Raw genomic sequence first — 17912 nt, 5'->3', positions numbered from 1 at the left:
GCAGTCTTTATTGTACAATAGTCATGTTTTATTAAATGTGATTACATAGCGAGGAAGGGAGAGCAGCATAGCAGCCTTGCTACAGAGCTGGAGTGGAACCAAGCTCCCAGAGGCCCAGGTGGGACCTCCCTCCTTGGGTTTATAACCTTGGGGTCATCCTGCCTTGGGGAAGTCCCTGTCTCTTCTGACTCTCACTCTGTAGGAAAAGAGCAGTAGTAACTCCTTTTGAACCAAATAAGAGTATTAATAACACCTTCAGAGACAGAGGCCTCACTCTTATCTGAGGTAGAAAGGAGTCTGGTTCCTTATGCAGTCTGCGGCCCTCGGCTTCTCTAAGGAACCACAGAGCCTGGAATTCCTCCTTCAGTACACACTCCCAGCTCCCCAGCAAACCTTCCCTTCTTGGAAACCTGAGAGGGTTCGCTTCAAACACGGCTTTCTGGGCCTGGAATCAAATTGGCCTGGCTCCCCTCTGATCTCCCCAGTCTGTGAGCAGGGGGTCCAGGCAGCTGGAGTAACTCTACCCTACACAGCCCGACTTCTTTTCTTTTCCTGGACAAGATTTATATGGCGGGTGTAGTCTTACCACAGACATTCCCAAGAGAGGCCCTGAACACCCCCAGCCCCCTAGCTCCTTGCAAGTTAACTTTAAGATGGGGTTTTTAGATAAAGTTGGATTGATACTTAAGGAAAATTGAATTTCTGTGTGATTGAGAAGCCACTTTATACAACTTGAAGGATTGTGTGAACTCTTATGGCAGGGGTGGGGGGGTGGGTGGGTTGAGGAGAGATGAAAGAACCCAACCTACAGCCTGCTGTTTAAGATGCTTTGTCCTCCCCCTTGCTGAAACACAAGCCTGGGCTCGGAGTCAGAAATGAGCCAGACTGGAGTCCTGGCTACCTCAGTTACTGGCTGTGTGACCTGGGGTAGGTGACATACCCGCCCTGTGTTGAGTTTGCTTACCAGGAAGATGAGGAGAATGATGTCACAAGGTTGTTGTAACACAGTGAATGTTAAGCACAGTCCCTGCCACAGAGAAAGATGTCAATAAATGCTAGCTCTTATTATGAAGTCATTAACTCATTTAAGCTCCAGAGCAAATGGCTTTACTATTATTGCTTGATACAGGTCGTTTTTGACAAGTGGACAGTGTCACATACTGGGGATATGAGTCGGGGACCCATAAAGAGACCCCGAGGTTGTTACCAACCCCCCGCCTAATGCTAGAGTCCAAATGGGCCAGGCATTTGACTATGGTATTGGGGGTAGAAGAAGTGCTAAGTGATATAAAATAATCAATCACATTATGTACAAAGTGTACCCTTGCACCTGGGTGCCAGAAACATTTTCCACAAGATGGCTATGGAGGCTGGGAGTGCAGACATACACTGTTTCCAAGACAGGACATAAGAACAGGCACAGTCTATAGTGAATGCCCTTTTATTTACCTGGAGATGTCAGTTCCAGACAGCCTGGGCCTCGCTGCTGATCTGAATAGTAATCAGATTCACATGTCTCCCTGTCTTTACAAGAGCCCCAGACACTAATAGCATCCCCAGGGAGGGGCTGCAGTTTTCCAAGTGTCTGCCACGAATGTACAGTTGCCTTGCTTGTCCTCATAGGCAGCAGCCAGGGATAAAAAGAATTTTTCAGTGTGGTTGGCAGTCTCATTTGGAAAAACAAAACAGAATAAACACTTGTTTCTGTTGGACATAGTGGAGTGATATTTGTATTTTTAAGCAATCACTCTAAATTACTTTCGATGGAATCTCAATTTTATTTTCTTTGCTTTTAAAGTCACCCCAGAAAATGCCTGCCCTCTACTGATTTGTAGCTCAGTGCCCTCAGAGACTGTGACGACAGCCCTGTACCATACCGTAGGACTCATAGACAAAGGGTCCTGCACTGGAGGAAACTCCACTGTGTACAAACACCTGGAGAAAGGACCAGAGCTGTGGTAAGAATGATTTTATTTTAATGTCCATGAAATTAGATCTAGCTACACTTCTATGCAGTATGTGTTTGCTGTGTGCACACCTGGATGGATTGGGCTCTGCCCTCAGGGCTTCCATTCAAGGCAAGAGTCTGGAAGCTTCAGCCTGAAGATCGTTTGAGCACTTCTTGCTGCCCAGGTCCTAGTGTTCAGGAGTCCCTGTTAACCCCCCCTCCCTAGCAGGTTGTGCTGGGGGTGCAACAGGGGAAGGGAGGTGGAGTGCCCAGGAAGGAGTTTGGAGGCCCTCTCCTCTGTGAAGCTGGGGGCCTCCCTGTGGACTTCAGGCCTGTACCAGGCCTGTCTCCCAGCTCCTGGAAGAAGACAGATAATTGCTGTGGGGACCTCTGGAGAGGTTTCCATTCCCACATCTAAATTTATTCCATCCGAGTTTTTTCGTTGCCTAAGTCTAATTGGTGCAGTCATTATGTCAGAGTGAATGTTATTATTTTAGTCAAAAGCAGTAAACTAGGAAAGACATTCTGTATGACAGTTCTTTCTGTCCTGAGGTCAGGAGCTTGATGAAAGAGTCAACACGACCTGATTGTGTACCATGCCCACCGTACCAGACCTTCCCTCAAAGAACAAAAAGAAAACTGCCCCCAAAGAATCTTAAAGGAGGTGGTGAATCTACACATACGTGGATGACATCTGCATAGATAGAAAAAGAGCTCTGCCTCGCTTTACTGCTTGGGTTTATTTATTCTGTCCTGCAGGGTTTTTCCCATATGGAGTGCCTAGCACGGTCACAGGGAGCAATGTGTGTGTGTTGAATGAATGAATGAAATATGCAGTGTCCATGTGTGTGGCTCTGTGCCATGTTTGTGCTTCACAATGCAAATTAAACACTAGCCTCACCTTTTAGTGAGCTCGTGTCCTGACAGCCTGTCAGGTGTTGGGTAACATGTACCAGTGATGGAAAAAATACAAAAAGGAATTCATGTTTATCCTTTCAGCCAGCAACATGCATATCAGATTGCAGAAGAATTAAAATGTCTGTGGGTAAAATTACAGCACAAAGTTTTATGAAGTCATCAAGGTAAATCCTACTTTGCAAAATTGCCTCAAAATTGTGAATGTTCTCATGGCCCTAATTCAAGATACATTCCTAAAACAAAGAACATCTTGGTTTGATTCCATTTGTTTTGAAGCCTGTATTCTACAGAATTATTTCTTCAGTATGGTATATAAATGTAAGAATTATAAGTGGAAAAATTAGATCATTTTGCCAGATATATAGCTTTTCAGTTGACAGTTATGGAAATGCTTTGGGTGTTCTGAAACATGGTTTCAGAGGGCACTTCAGAGAGGGCTGAAACATGGCTAAATGCAACCAATATGTATTGAATCTAATTTAATATTTGGGACTGTATGCTTCAGGTATCAGCTCCCTGTCTTTTTGTTTTTATTAATAATTTGCCACTTAAGACTCAAATCTCTCCCTTAGGTGACACAGTGCTGCCCTCAGTGGAGAGATGGTTCTTGGAAGCCTTCCTAAGAAGTAAGGGAAATGTCATGGAAGGCCCATGGTTCTATTTTGGGTTGAAAACACATAACTCTACCTTTACTGTATTTTAAAGATTTATTTATTTGAGAGGGAGGGAGAGAGAGAGAAAGCAAGAACAGGGGGAAGGGCTGAGGGAGAGGGAGAAAGAGAATATCAAGCAGACTCTCCACTGAGCACAGACCCCAATATGGGACTCTGTCCACAACACTGAGATCATGGCCTGAGCTGAAATCAAGAGTTAGGCATTTAACAGACTGAGCCACCTAGTTGCCCAGCCTTTGCTGTATTTTAATGTGTAGCTTTATACCTGAAAACTCTCTAGGTTTCACTTAGCAGAAGTTTGAAATTGGGCTGTTGTATTTTAGTTTGCTAGGGCTGCCATAACAAAGTACCTTAAACTGGACTGCTCAAATGTGACATATATTATATCACAGTTCTAGAGGCTGGAAGTCTGAAATATAGATGTCTTCAGGGTTGTTCCCTTCTGAGGTTATGGATGGAAGGATCTACTCCAGGCCTCTACTTGGCTTGTAGCTGGTTGTCTTCATGCTCACATGACTTTCTCCTTGTAATCTGTGTCTGTGTCCAAATTGCCCCCCCCCTTTAAAATAGGAACATCAGTCATATTGGATTAAGGCCCACTGTATTCTAATATGACTTCATCTTAAGTAATTATGTCAGTAAAGACTCTAATTCCAAATAAGGTCATGTTCTTAGGTGCTGGGGGCTTTACCATGAATGGGGAGGCACACTTCAACCTGTAAAGGCTATGTAGATGTCTGCTGATGCTACATAATTTAAGTAGCTGAGAAGGCCCCTACACTCACCTGCTCTTCCCCATGTCCTCTCCCTGCTTGTTCTCGAGTCTTTCCCCATAGGTGTCTGAAATACTCTTAGAGACCTGTCCATTTGCATCTTGAAGATGACTTCATCTTAAGGGATCTCATTCAGATTGTAGTTATGCCCAGGAGAGGGAGAAAAAGTCATGTTCATTTAACTCTTTAGCACACTTGCTCTCAAATTGCCTCAAACCTTCACTGCCAAATTCTGATCAGTGTGTGGATTTTTTTTTTAAAGATTTTATTTATTTATTTGAGGGAGATAGAGTGAGCAAGAGAGGGAGAGAGCAGAAGCAGCGGGGGAGAGGAAGAGGGGGTGAGAGAAGAAGACTCTCCGAGCAGGGAGTCTGATGTGGGGCTCAATCTCAGGACCTGGGATCATGACATGAGTGAAGGCAGATGCTTAACTGAGCCAACCAGGCACGCCCAGTGTGTAGATTTTTATAAAAGTATACGTTTGTTCTATCACCCTGCTGGCTCTCAAAAGGAGTATTGTGTTGGTGGGCCTGTGAGCTGTGCTGAGAGTCGGCATAATGTGCGGTGTGTAAAAGCTGAGAGGTGGGAGATAGGGTTAGGCATGCTCTACTTCCTCCGTGTAGATGGTGGGAACTTGGAGTGTGGATGGTCCCACTCACACAGGGATGTGGGTCTAAAGCTGAAATGACCCGAGATGCTCTTTTAGGTTCTGAGAAACACGTGACATAGTAAGAGTGATTGCTTTGTAATTACTGCAGAGGTTTCTAATTGATTTTTTGAATATCAATTAAGATTAACCTTCTAGTATGTGCAAAAGGACATCACAAACAGAGATATATGGAGAAAGCCTGCTTTTGGCATGTCCAGCTTTCCAAGTGGTTGGCTCACAAGTGTAAGACAGTGTTGTGAGGCCCAGGAAGGAATGGGAGATATGCCTGGAAAGAGCCAAAAATCAAAGACAGCAATATCAGAGCTAGGGGAACCAGGCGAATCTGGATTTGAACAATGACCCAGTTTCTTTCTGGATGGATGACTTTGGATATCTGACCTCCCTGACCAGCCGTGACCTCCTCATCCATTCAATGCATGTTGTAATGCCTGCCTCATGGACTTGTGATGAGGGTCAGGCTGGCCCAGAATGTCCACAACGTCCACTACAGTGGCTCTGATGTCACTGACCACATCGTTCTCTCCAGGCCCAGCCCTGGTGGCAGTAAAAGCATAAGCTTTGCAAGGTTGTCACAGGTTCCCTCAATGCCTGTGTACTGTCTTTGCTACAAAAGCTGTTCTTACCATGAAAGGGGTCTGGAGCTGCCTGCTCCCAGGGCTCCTGACCTGCCATGGAATTCTGCAGTTCCGCATGCATGACCAGGACCGCACAGCTTCCTGAGCAACGGGGGGTGGCTGTGGGCAGGAAGGGGAAATGAGAGTGGCCAAGGCTGTGCACACCTGGGCTGCATCAATGGCCACGTTGTAGAGTAGGCCCTCCAGGGTGGCCTGGAACGTGGGGCTCTGGAGCTGCATGTCAGTCATCACCTCATTGGGCCTTGGTCTGTTTTACAAACTTCTGTTTGTGTGATTTACACCTCTAGTAACTCATCTTAACTGCCCTCCCTCCTAATGACTCAGTTCCCTTCTCCATTTATATTTTCTTTTTCTTAACACATGCACGTGCATGTGTGTGTCTTTCTCAGTCTCTCCAGTTTTCTTTAGTCAGAATAGATGGGGAAGCAGAAGGCCTGGGATGAATGAGAGAAAGCACTGGAGTGGGCAAAGCCACCTAGGTTATTCAAGAAAGCTCTGAGTTTAGCTAACTCAGGGAGGACTGTGAGCTCTCGTGGCACTGGTCCTAGCTGACAGGAGCAGCAGGCAGCTGCCATTGCTAGGAGGCATCATTGCCAACCTCCACTTACCTGTCTGCTGAGCCCCTTTCCAATATACTTGCAGTTACAGATAAGGAAACAAAGACTTCAAGAGACTTAAAAATTGTATGTTCAAAGACCTACAACAAGTGCAGTTCTTGATGTGGGGATCTAAATAAACCTGGCCACATAGACTTGTCCATATGGCTCCTTATTTAGTCACACTAGAAACTAGTGTCTTAAAGCCTCTATGAAGTGTCACTTCATATGCCCACGTGTTTACAAATGTCATGAATAAGTCTTGCAAACACTCATCCAATGGCTGTGTGTTTCAGAACTACCCTAAGATGGGCTTTACCTCTTTTTTTTTTCTGATTAAATCGTGCACATTTATGTAAAATTCCAAACTGTGCAAGAATGTACATAATCTCACTTCGAGAGACACGCTGCCAAAAATTGGTGCAAAATTCTCCATCCTTTTTTTACACTGATATTAACTCTTGCTGTTGATTATTTTGGATATGAACTCATACCATTAATGCAGTCCTGAGCTTGCATGTTTCACTTTCCACATTAATACAAAAAAGTCTAATGCATTAAGTCATGTATAGTATTCCACTGTGTGGACATCCCAACATTTATTTAATCTTCAGAGTTCATCTGGGTTAATTATATGTTTATAATACTTTTAAGTTTTTTTTTTTAATTCTTTTAAAGATTTTATCTATTTGATACAGAGAGAGAGATCACAAGTAGTCAGACAGACAGACAGAGAGAAAGGGGAAAGCAGGCTCCCTGCTGAGCAGAGAGCCTGATGCTGGGCTCAATCCCAGGACTGTGAGACCATGACCTGAGCTGAAGGCAGAGGCTTAACCCACTGAGCCACCCAGGTGTCCCAATACTTTTAAGTTTTTAAACAAAGCCACAAGGAACATACTTCAGTCTTCGAGCACTTATAGAAGGGTTTTGGAGGCATAAATCCTAAAAGGACAAAAACAGTTTGAAAAGGTATCAACTTTTAAAATTTCAGTAGATACAGCTAAGTCACAAAAATGTGTATGGATTTATACTTGTACACTTGTACCACCAAAGGACCCAGAGCACCCATTTATTTCCTACACCCTCACCATTGCTGAACTTTTTCAGCCCATATTTAGCTGTGCCAATCTGATAAATGAAACGATAGGTCATTGTAGTTTAATTTGCATATCTTGACTATCTCCTCAGGAAAACGGTGGCTGGGGCTTTGTGGGCAAGGGGTGATTTCTTCCTCCTGGACAGTACCTGCTTCTTGACGCTTTTCTTGTCCCTTAACATGTATGTGAACGTTGGAAACATATACAGGAAGTGCCTGTGAATTTTTTTTCAGATTGCTTTTTATTTTTTAATTTTTTTTCGTAATCTATAATGTATTATTTGTTTCAGGGGCACAGGTCTATAATTTATCAGTTTTACACAATTGCCTATGAGTTTGTTTTTTTTTTTTTTTTTTTTTTTTTAAAGATTTTATTTATTTATTTGAGAGAGAGAGAGTGTGAGAGAGAGCATGAGCGAGGAGAAGGTCAGAGAGCGAAGCAGACTCCCCATGGAGCTGGGAGCCTGACGTGGGACTCGATCCCGGGACTCCAGGATCACGCCCTGAGCCGAAGGCAGTCGTCCAACCAACTGCGCCACCCAGGCGTCCCTGCCTATGAGTTTTTAATAGAAGCCTCAGCAAAGCCTAATCAGAAAGGCAAATCTGATTCAAATTCATACCCTACAGCCATGTTCACCTCTAGAATTTTGATGGATTCTTGCCTTACAGTGAGGCCTTTCATCCATTTTGAGTTTATCTTTGTGTATGGTGTAAGATAATGGTTCAGGTTCATTCTTATGCATGTGCATGTGGATGTCCAATTTCTCCCATTTATTGAAGAGACTGTCTTTTTTCCACTGGATATTCTTTCCTGCTTTGTTGAAGACTAGTTGACCATAGAGTTGAGGGTCCATATCTGGCCTCTGTATTCTGTTCTGTTTATCTATGTGTCTGTTTTTATGCCAATTCCATGCTATCTTGATGATCACAACTCTGTAATGTAGCTTGAAGTCAGGCATCGTGATGCCCCCAGCTTTGATTTTCTTTTTCAACATTCCCCTGGCAAATTGGGATCTTTTCTGACTCCATACAAGTTTTAAATTGATTGTTCTAGCTCTGTGAAAAATGTCAATGGTATTTTGATAGGGATTGCATTGAATGTATAGATTGCTCTGGGTAGCATAGGCATTTTAACAATGTTTATTCTTTCAATTCATGAGCATGGAATGTTTTTCCATCTCTTTGTGTCTTCCTCAATTTCTTTCATAAATGTTCTGTAGTTTCTAGAGTACAGATCCTTTACCTCTTGGGTTAGGTTTATTTCTAAGTATCCTCTGGTGTTTGGTGCTATAGTAAGTGGAATCGTTTCCTTAATTTCTCTTTCTTCAGTAACATTTTTAGTGTATAGAAATGCAACTGTTTTCTGGGCATTGATTTTTGTATCCTGCCACATTGCTGAATTGCTGTAGAGTTCTAGGAATTTGGGAGTAGAGTCTTTTGGGTTTTCTGCATGAACTGTCATGTCATCTGCAAAGAGAGAGAGTTTGACATCTTCTTTGCCACTTTGAATGCTTTTTATTTCTTTTTGTTGTCTGATTGCTGAGGGCTTCTAATACTATGTTGAACAATAATGGTGAGAGTGGGCATCCCTGTCATGTTCCTGACTTTTTCCCCATTGAGAATGATATTCACTGTGGGGTTTTCATACTTTGCTTTTATGATATTGAGGTATGTTCTCTCTATTGTTATGCTTTGAAGATTTTTAATCAGTAGAGGATGCCATCTTTTTCGGTTTCAGTTGAGAGGATCATGTGGTTCTTAGCTTTTTTTTAAATTAATGTGTTCTATCACATTGATTGATTTCCGAATGTTGAGCCACCCTTGCATGCCAGGAATAATATGTGCAATGGAATATTACTCAGCCATCAAAAGAATGAATACCTACCATTTGCATCGACATGGATGGAACTGGAGGGGATTACGCAAAGTGAAATAAGTCAAGCAGAGAAAGACAATTATCATAGAGTTGCAGTCGTATGTAGAACATAAGGAATAGCATGGGAACCACAGGGGAAGGGAGGGAAAACTGAATGGGAAGAAATCAGAGAGAGAAAGATAAACCATGAGAGACTCTGGACTCTGGAAAACAAACTGACAGTTACAGAAGGGAGGAGGGTGGGGGAAGTGGTAACCAGGTGATGGGTATTTAGGAGGGCACATGTTGTGATGAGCACTGGGTATTATATGCAACTAATGAATCATTGAACACTACATCAAAAACTAATTATGGTACTATATGTTGGCTAACTGAGCATAATAAAAAACAAAAAATAAAAACACAAATTCGTCCTTACAGTCCAAAGCAGAGATTAAGTGACTCTCAGACTAGAGGTACCACGTGTTGCTTCTGTTAGCCCAGCTAAGAAATAGGAAAATATCTTTATAGCTCATCACTGAGACCCTTTCTGGTGGTGCCTTGATGCAAATGTGAATGATAGTAGAAGGGATGGGAGCACTGAAGATGATTCTGTTTCATACAAAGGTGTCTTTTCTCCTGCCATTCAGGTGGCCATTCAAATAACCATTCAGAATGTGATGTCCCATATCAAGTCAGACTGGTGGGGGGAGGAGCATAGCCATAGAGACTCAGCCCTGCTAGACTGCTGCCACATGACCTTTCCAGTCTGTTTCCCACCTCTGACCTGTGGAATGACTTCTCAGCTCAGCACGGGCATGTGCTCGCTCATTGTTTCCTTTGACAACTGTGGGTCTTACCTCCCTGAGACAACTAAAATTCTTGAGGGCAGAGACCAGCTCCCATTTTCATTCAGCACCTACCCAAACCCAGCACACCTTGTGTGTGCCAGTGGTGAAGAGAAGTTGTGGGGTGGATGAGTTCTAATTCTACTTTGGATCTGAGGGCTCTGATGTATACACGGTCCCACTCTGTCCACATTCTCCAGACAGTTTGACCTGCCTTTCCTCTCACTGGCTCTAATTTAACCTCATTTAATGAGGCCTGGAAATGAGCCACTTCCAGAAATGGCAAGAAACCTGACTGGTCCACATGGCTACAAGACCACCCCCAAAGCCAGCTTGGACCTCTGCCCCCAAGTGAAATTTTTATAAGACACGTTCTGTATTTCTCATCTCAGACACATATTCCTGAAATTAGCATGTCACCACCCTCATTGGGGTCACTGCCTGATGGAAGACAAAACTGTATATACTCATGTACCTGCAACTATATCTGATTTTTTAAAAAAGAAAAATGTTCACATTTGTATCACCACATATATTTCTTTAATTTCTGAAGATTAGTTTTTAAGTTCCATGTTGCTTTCATAGTACTTGGCCTAAGCATAATTAAACCTACTTTAGCTAAGATTCACACTTGAAAGGTGTGAATAACATAACTCATTCAATCCCACTTATAAAAAGAGGAAACATATGCAAAACTCATTAGAGTTTCTCAGGCATTCTTTCAGGAATTAATTGCCAGATTTTATACCCCATTAGAACCGTTCCAACTCTCTTTAGAAGCCATTCCTAAAACGAGGACTTTATTAACATTTTTGAGCACACTTAATCTATGACACCTTCTAAGAAAGGAAAAATTCCTCTCCTTAAATTTTCATGCCTACAGAAAAATATTGTGGACTATAATATGAATGAGAACTTGTTGAGGGTTATTCTTGGTGAGGAGAGATTGTGTTGCAAAGAACCTAAAAGATGATCAAGGGATAAGAAGATAAAATGGCGAGACACTGAATAATTCAGCCTGAGGAAGAAAGGCCCCAATGAGTGACTTAAGCCAATAAAACTCATTTAAGTTCTCTTCACTATATAATTATTCATGCTAATTTTAGAGAAGAAAATTTAGAAAGAAGGAAGAAAAATATCCATGAACCACCATATAAAGATTACATTTTAACATTTTCTTTATTTACATCTAGTCCTATGTACACACATACTTTTTACATTGTTGTGATCAGATAATATGCATATATAACAGAGTCATGTCAGTGTACTCTGATCTAGATTGCCAAGACAATTTGTTTCATGATTATGGCTGTGGTTGCCCACCTCAAACCCTGTTCATTTATTTGTTCATTCGATAGGTATTTATGGAGTCCCTTGTTAAGGGCTAGCCAGGTCTTGAGAATACTGGAGTGAACAAGACATAAAGATTTTTCTCTCTCATAAAATACATAATCTATTTGGAGAAGATGCAGTAGATGAGCAAGCAAATGTGAAGGGTGATGCTAAGTCACTAAAAATTTGTGAGCAGGGAGTAGCATAATCTGATTTATATTTTTAAAAATGATGTCCTTCCATGTGGGGAATGAATCATAGTTAGAGAAGACCAGAAACAAGGAGAGCAGATTACAGTCATCTAGATGAGTAAGATGGTGGCAGAGATGGAAAGGAGAGGATTGTTTAGGTAGCTGGGTCTGTGGAGCTTGTCATGTGTGTCATGGATGTATTACGGATGTGAGGCAAAAGGAGCAGCCCATATTGGGTGCTAGGATTCTGGCCTGAGTAACTGGGTGAATGAGGGTGCCAATTTCAGGAGAAGATTGAGGAGAAGCAGATTTGAGGTAAAATCAAGAGTGCTATTGGAGATGGGCAAGGTGACAATCAGACATCCAGGTGAACATGACAGGATTGCAGTTTGATGAATAAGTCTGGAGTCTAGAGCCTTGAGTTGCCTAATTAAGAATTACTGATACAGGGGTAATATTTATAGCTGTGGAACTGGTTGAGGTCACTTGGTGAGAGAATATGGATGGAGAAGAGAAAGGCCTTGTAAGAAGATACATTAACTTTTAGAAACTGAGTAGAAGAGGAGGAACGTCTTGCTTTTTGCTCCAACCACATGCTTCCTGGCCCCTACTAACAGGCTAAGGGATTATGTGAAATAGGAGATAGGCTCTTTTATGAAACAGTTATCCTATTTTTTTGATGAAGAAATATGTTGCAAAACCATCCTGGAACCTTTTAAAAGTGTGTGCATCAAGGCAGTGTTCTACAATTTTGATTTAAAAAGATGATGGGTATATATTTACAATCTAGTATTTAAATTACATAATAAAATATATTGAAATTATAACTCTACATCATAAAAACATTTTATTTTCAAGAGGTGATTTTAAAGTTGGTGAGCATGTTCATGCCATTCTGTGTATATTTTAAAATTTCCTGTGAGGTTTCCTTTTTGACCAACAAATTGCTTAAAAGTGTGTTGTTTAATTTCCAACTGTTCAGATATTTTTCCCATTTTCTTTATCTTATTAAGTTCTAATTTGATTCCATTATGGTCAGAGAACATAATGTGTATGACTTTAATGCCCTTAGATTTTTTAAGATTTGTTTTATGGTCCAGGATATGGCATTTAGTTCTTAGTGAATGTTCCATGAGTGCTTGGGGGAAAAAAAAAAGATATTCTGCCATCATGGAATGGAGTATTCTATATGTGACAATTATGTCATATTGGTTGAGTGCATGGTTTAACTCTTCTCTATTCTTGCTGATTTGCATTCTAGAAATTTCATCAGTTGCTGAGAGGAAAGAGTTGAGGTTTCCAACTGTTGCTGTGGCTTTATCTATTTTTCCTTTCAGCTCTATTAGTTTTGCTTCATGGATTTTTAGTCTCTGTTATTTGGTGTGTGTACACTCTTTAGGACCATTTTTCTTTTTCTCAGAAGATTGATCCTTTTATTGTAGTGTAATGTCCCTCTTTGCTTCTGGTGATTTTCTTTGCTCTGAAATCTTTTTTTAAAATAAGATATTAATATAGCTACATCTGTCTCCATAATACTGTTTATATGCTATATATATTTCCATAGTTTTGCTTTTAACATACCTATATCATTGCATTTGAAGTGATTTTGAATTTTTAATTTTGCAGAGAGCGCTATATATGTGTATGTGACTTTTTGCAGTGTACTATTATCAACATTTTGCCACTTAAAGTGCGATGTAGAAACACTACTTCCATAGAGGTCCCTTAATGCCCCCACCACCGACTTAAGTATCAAATGGTATCATTTTCCTTTCTGTAATCAAATATGATTTATGAAACTCATATGGAGAAGGATGTCTATTTTATATACCCTTATATGTTCTCTTTCCATTGCTTTTTCTTCCACCCTGATAATCCAAGATTCTTTCTTTTATTATTACCTTTCTGTTTGAAGAAATTGCTTCAGCTATTTTTTACAAGATTTATTTTAAAAGATGTATTTATTTTAGAGTGATATAGAGAGAATACATGCAAGCTGGGGAGAGGGAAGAAAAAGAGAGAAAATCCCAAGCAGGTTCCACATGCAGCACAATGTAGGGCTTGATCTCACTACCCTGAGATCATGACCCGAGCCAAAATTAAGAGTTGGACACTTGGCAGACTGAGTCACCCAGGTGCCCTGCTTAAACCATTCTTTAAGGGTAGGTATGCTAACTGCAAATACTTTTTGTGCTCTAGTGCCTGACATTTTGTTTATTTCCTCTTTATTCCTGAAGGATATTTTGCCAGATATAGAATTTGTGGTTGTTAATTTATTTTTTTTCAGCCTTGAAAAATATGCCACTTCCTTCTGACATCTGTGGTTTCAGATGAAGACAAGTTCACAATTTGTCATACAAATTGGGGTTCCTCTCTAGGTAATGTGTCATTTCTCTGCCTGCTTTCAAGTGTGTGTGTGTGTTTTTAATCGCTATTTTTCAAAAGTTTAATTATAATATGTCTTAGCGTGGATTTTTTTTTTTTATTTGTTCTGTTTGGAAATTCACTTAGCGTCTTGAATTTGTAGGTTGATGTCCTTTGCCAAATTTGGGAAGTTTTCATCCATTATTTCTTTGAATTATCTTTTAGCCATGGTCTTTCTCCTCTTCTCTGGGACTCTGATGTTATAAATTTTTGAATCTTTTGTTATTGTCATACAGTTCTTTGAAGCTTTGTTCATTTGTTCTTTCTTTTTCTGCTTATTTTCTCTCTTTTGTTCAGATTGGGTAAAATCTATTAATATCTCCTCAAGTTTATGAATTATAGCCTCTTGCATCTCTACTATTAAGCCTAATACTTTAAAAAAATTTTAGATTTATATTTATTTTTATATATTTAGATTAAATATTGGATTTTTCAGTGCTGTAACTTCCCATTGGCTCTTTTTCATAAGTTCTGTTTCTTTACTGAGATATTTTTATTTTTTCATTTGTGTCAACAGAATTTGTAATTGATTATTGAAGCATTTTTATAATGACTGCTTTAAAATCCTTGTCTAAAAATTCCAGCGTATGATTTATCTTAGTATTGACATCAGTTGATTGTCTCTTTTCATTCAAGTTGTGATTTTCTTGGCTCGTGGTATGCCTGGTAATTTTTTTTATTGTATCCTGGACTTTTTAGGTATTATTAGCAGACTATCATTTTAGGTTTAGCATCCAGACTACTTATTGTGGTATGTGGTTACAAAGATAATTTAATTTCTGCAGGCTTCATGGTGTTATTTTGATCTGCTTGGTTTCTCTGGTGCTGGTGGAGCTCCGAGTGGTCCCTCCTGGTGCTGTCATGGGGAAATTTTCACTAGGCTGGTACCTCTAGCTAAGAGACAGGCCCTCCAAACCCTGAAAATAAAGAGTACTTCCTGGGCAGGCTCCCCCTTGCTGATGCCACCCTGCCATCTGGTGTTTCTGGGTGGGAGAAAGAAGTCTCAGACCTTGGAGACAGACTTCCTGGACTCAGACTTCCTATAGCAAGATCTCCCTTGCCAGTATTGTTAAGCTTCCTGGTGATTTTCAAGCCTATAGTGGGTGGGGGGGAACCACTTCTTTTGGCCACTTTTTGTCAGCAAGGCTCCTGACCCATCCCTTTCAGCCCACTTGGGTGGGTCTCTTCTTCCATCCAAGGGAAGAGTGAGCTACATGGGCCATTTTCTGTTGTAGAGTTGGGACCTGAAACAGGGACCTGAGTCACTTTCCCCTGGCGGGTGGTAGATTGTGTGTGTTGGGGGGAAATAGCCTGTTGTTCTTTCAGTTCCAAGTCTCTAATCAGTTCATCTCTTTCTACCTTTCAGTTTACCTTTCTTTTTTCCATGCTCTTCTTTCATTGCCTCTGACATTAAAGAGAAGATGTAACTTTTGTTCAATGAAAGACCATGTGAAGAGGATAATAAAACAAACTATAGACTTGAAGAAAATATTTCCAAACCCCTATCCAATGGAGCAGTAGTATTTCAAAATTCAATAGTATCAAGAGAGTGAGAAGACAAGCCACAGAGTGCAAGAAAATATTTGCAAAAGTCACATTTGATAAATGACCATTATCCAAAATATACAAAGAACTCTTTAAACATAGCAATAAGACAAGAAGCAACCTGAATTTTTAAAAATGGGCAAAGACCTGAACAGACACCTCACCAGAGAAAATCTACAGATGGCAAGTAAGCATATGAAAAGATGCTCTACATCATATGTCATCGGGGAATTGCAAATTTAAACAGCAATGAGATATTATCACCCACCTATAGAATGGTCGAATTCTAAATCTTTGACAACACTAAATGCTAGTGAGGTAGAATGACAGAACTATCATTCATTGTTGGTGGGAATGCAAAAATGGTATAGCCACCTTGGAAGACAGTTTGGCAACTTCTTAGAAAACTAAACATACTCTTACCATATGTTCTAGCAATCCTGCTCCTTGGTAGTTACCCAAATGAATTGGAAACTTATGTCCATGCAAAAACTTGCACACGGATGTTTAGAGCAGCTTTATTCACAATTGCCAAAACTTGGAAGCAACCAAATTGTTCCTTAGTAGGTGAATAGATAAATAAACTGCAGCACAACTAGGCAATGGAATAGTATTCAGCACTAAAAAGAAATGAGCTATCAAATTATGAAGACATGGAGGAAACTCTAGATGCATATTACTAAGTGAAAGAAGCCAATTTAGATAAACTATATGACATTCTTAAAAAAGTATAACTATGGAGATAGTAGAAAGATCCGTAGTTGCCTGAAGTTAAGGGAGATGAGGGATTAGTAGAGCTCAGAAGATTTTTAGGCGAGTTAAAGTTTTCTGTATGATACTATAGTAGTAGACACAGGTCAGTATGCATTTATTCAAATCCACTGAGTGTACAGCACCAAGGGTGAGCCCTAATGTAAGCCATGGACCTTGGATGATGAAGTGTCAGGTAGGTTCATGGATTGTAACAAATGTGTCACTCCAGTGGAGGGTTTTGAGAATGGGAGAGACTGTGAGTGTGTAGGGACAGAAGTATATGGGAACTCTGTACTTTCTGCTCAAATTTTCTATGAATCTAAAACTGCTCTAAAAAAATAAAATCTAGTTAAAAGGCCCTGAATAGTAATAAATAAATAAATTCAATCATAAAATGTGTAAAAGACCTGAAAGACATTTCACCAGAAGGTATACTGATAAATAAATATACATATGCACACAAATAAACCTATGCAAAGATGTTCAACATCATTGACTTCCAGGAAGACACAAGTTAAAACCACTACAAACCTATCCAAATGGCTAAAATAAAAAATAGTGTGACACCACCAAATACTGGTAATGATGTGGATAAACTGGGTCACTCATACATTGCTGGTGGGAATATAAAATGGTGCAGCCATTATAGAAAATAATTTGGCAGTTTCTTATAAAACTGAACATGCAGTTACCATATGACCTAGCAACTGCACTCAGACATTTATCCCAACAAAATGAAAATTTGTGCTCATAGAGGACCCTTCTCATGGATGTTTGTAGCAGCTTTCCTTATAATAGCCAAGAACTGGAAATAACACAATGTCCTTCAGTGGATGAGTGGTTAAACAAACTATGGCACATCCATGTCATAAAATATTACTCAGCAGTAAATAGGAACCAAATATTGATATATGCAACAATTTAGGTGAATCCCTTGGATCTGAGAAAAGTAAATCTCAAAATGTTACACATTATATAATTCCATTTAGATAATCTTGTTGAAGTGAAAAAAATTAGAAATGGAAAACAGACTAGTGGTTGTTAGAGGTTAAGGACAGTTGGATCAGGCGAAGGAAGTGGATGTGTCTATAAAAGGTCAATAATGGGATCCTTGTGATGAGGGAGCTATTCTGTGTCTTGAGTGTGGTGGTGGAAACATGAACTTATACATTTGATAAAATTGGGTAGAAACACACACACACACACGAGTACATGTAAAACAGCAATCTGAATAAGATCAGAGTGTATTATCATCAATATCCTGATTGTGGCATTATACTGTAGTATTGCAGAATGTTATTACTGGAGGAAACTCCACAAAGGCATGGTTATTCTAGTTATTTATTTAAGTTATGTTATGTTAGTTACTATACAGTACATCATTAGTTTTTGATGTAGTGTTTCGTGATTTATTGTATGCATATAACTCCCAGTGCTCCATGCAATCTGTGCTCTTCTTGATACCCATCATGAGGCTCACCCATCCTCCCAACCCCTTCCCTTCTAAAGCCCTCAGTTTGTTTCCTGGAGTCCATAGTCTTTCATGGTTCACTCCTACTCCTATTTCTCTCCCTTCATTTTCCCCTTCCTTCTCCTAATGTCCTCCATGCTATTCCTTATCTTCCACAAATAAGTGAATATGATAATTGACTTT

Source organism: Neovison vison, chromosome 8 (genome assembly GCF_020171115.1).
Source record: "Neovison vison isolate M4711 chromosome 8, ASM_NN_V1, whole genome shotgun sequence".
Lineage (NCBI taxonomy): Eukaryota > Metazoa > Chordata > Mammalia > Carnivora > Mustelidae > Neogale > Neogale vison.
The sequence above is the reverse complement of the archived record's forward strand: the minus strand, read 5'-3'. Positions refer to the sequence as shown.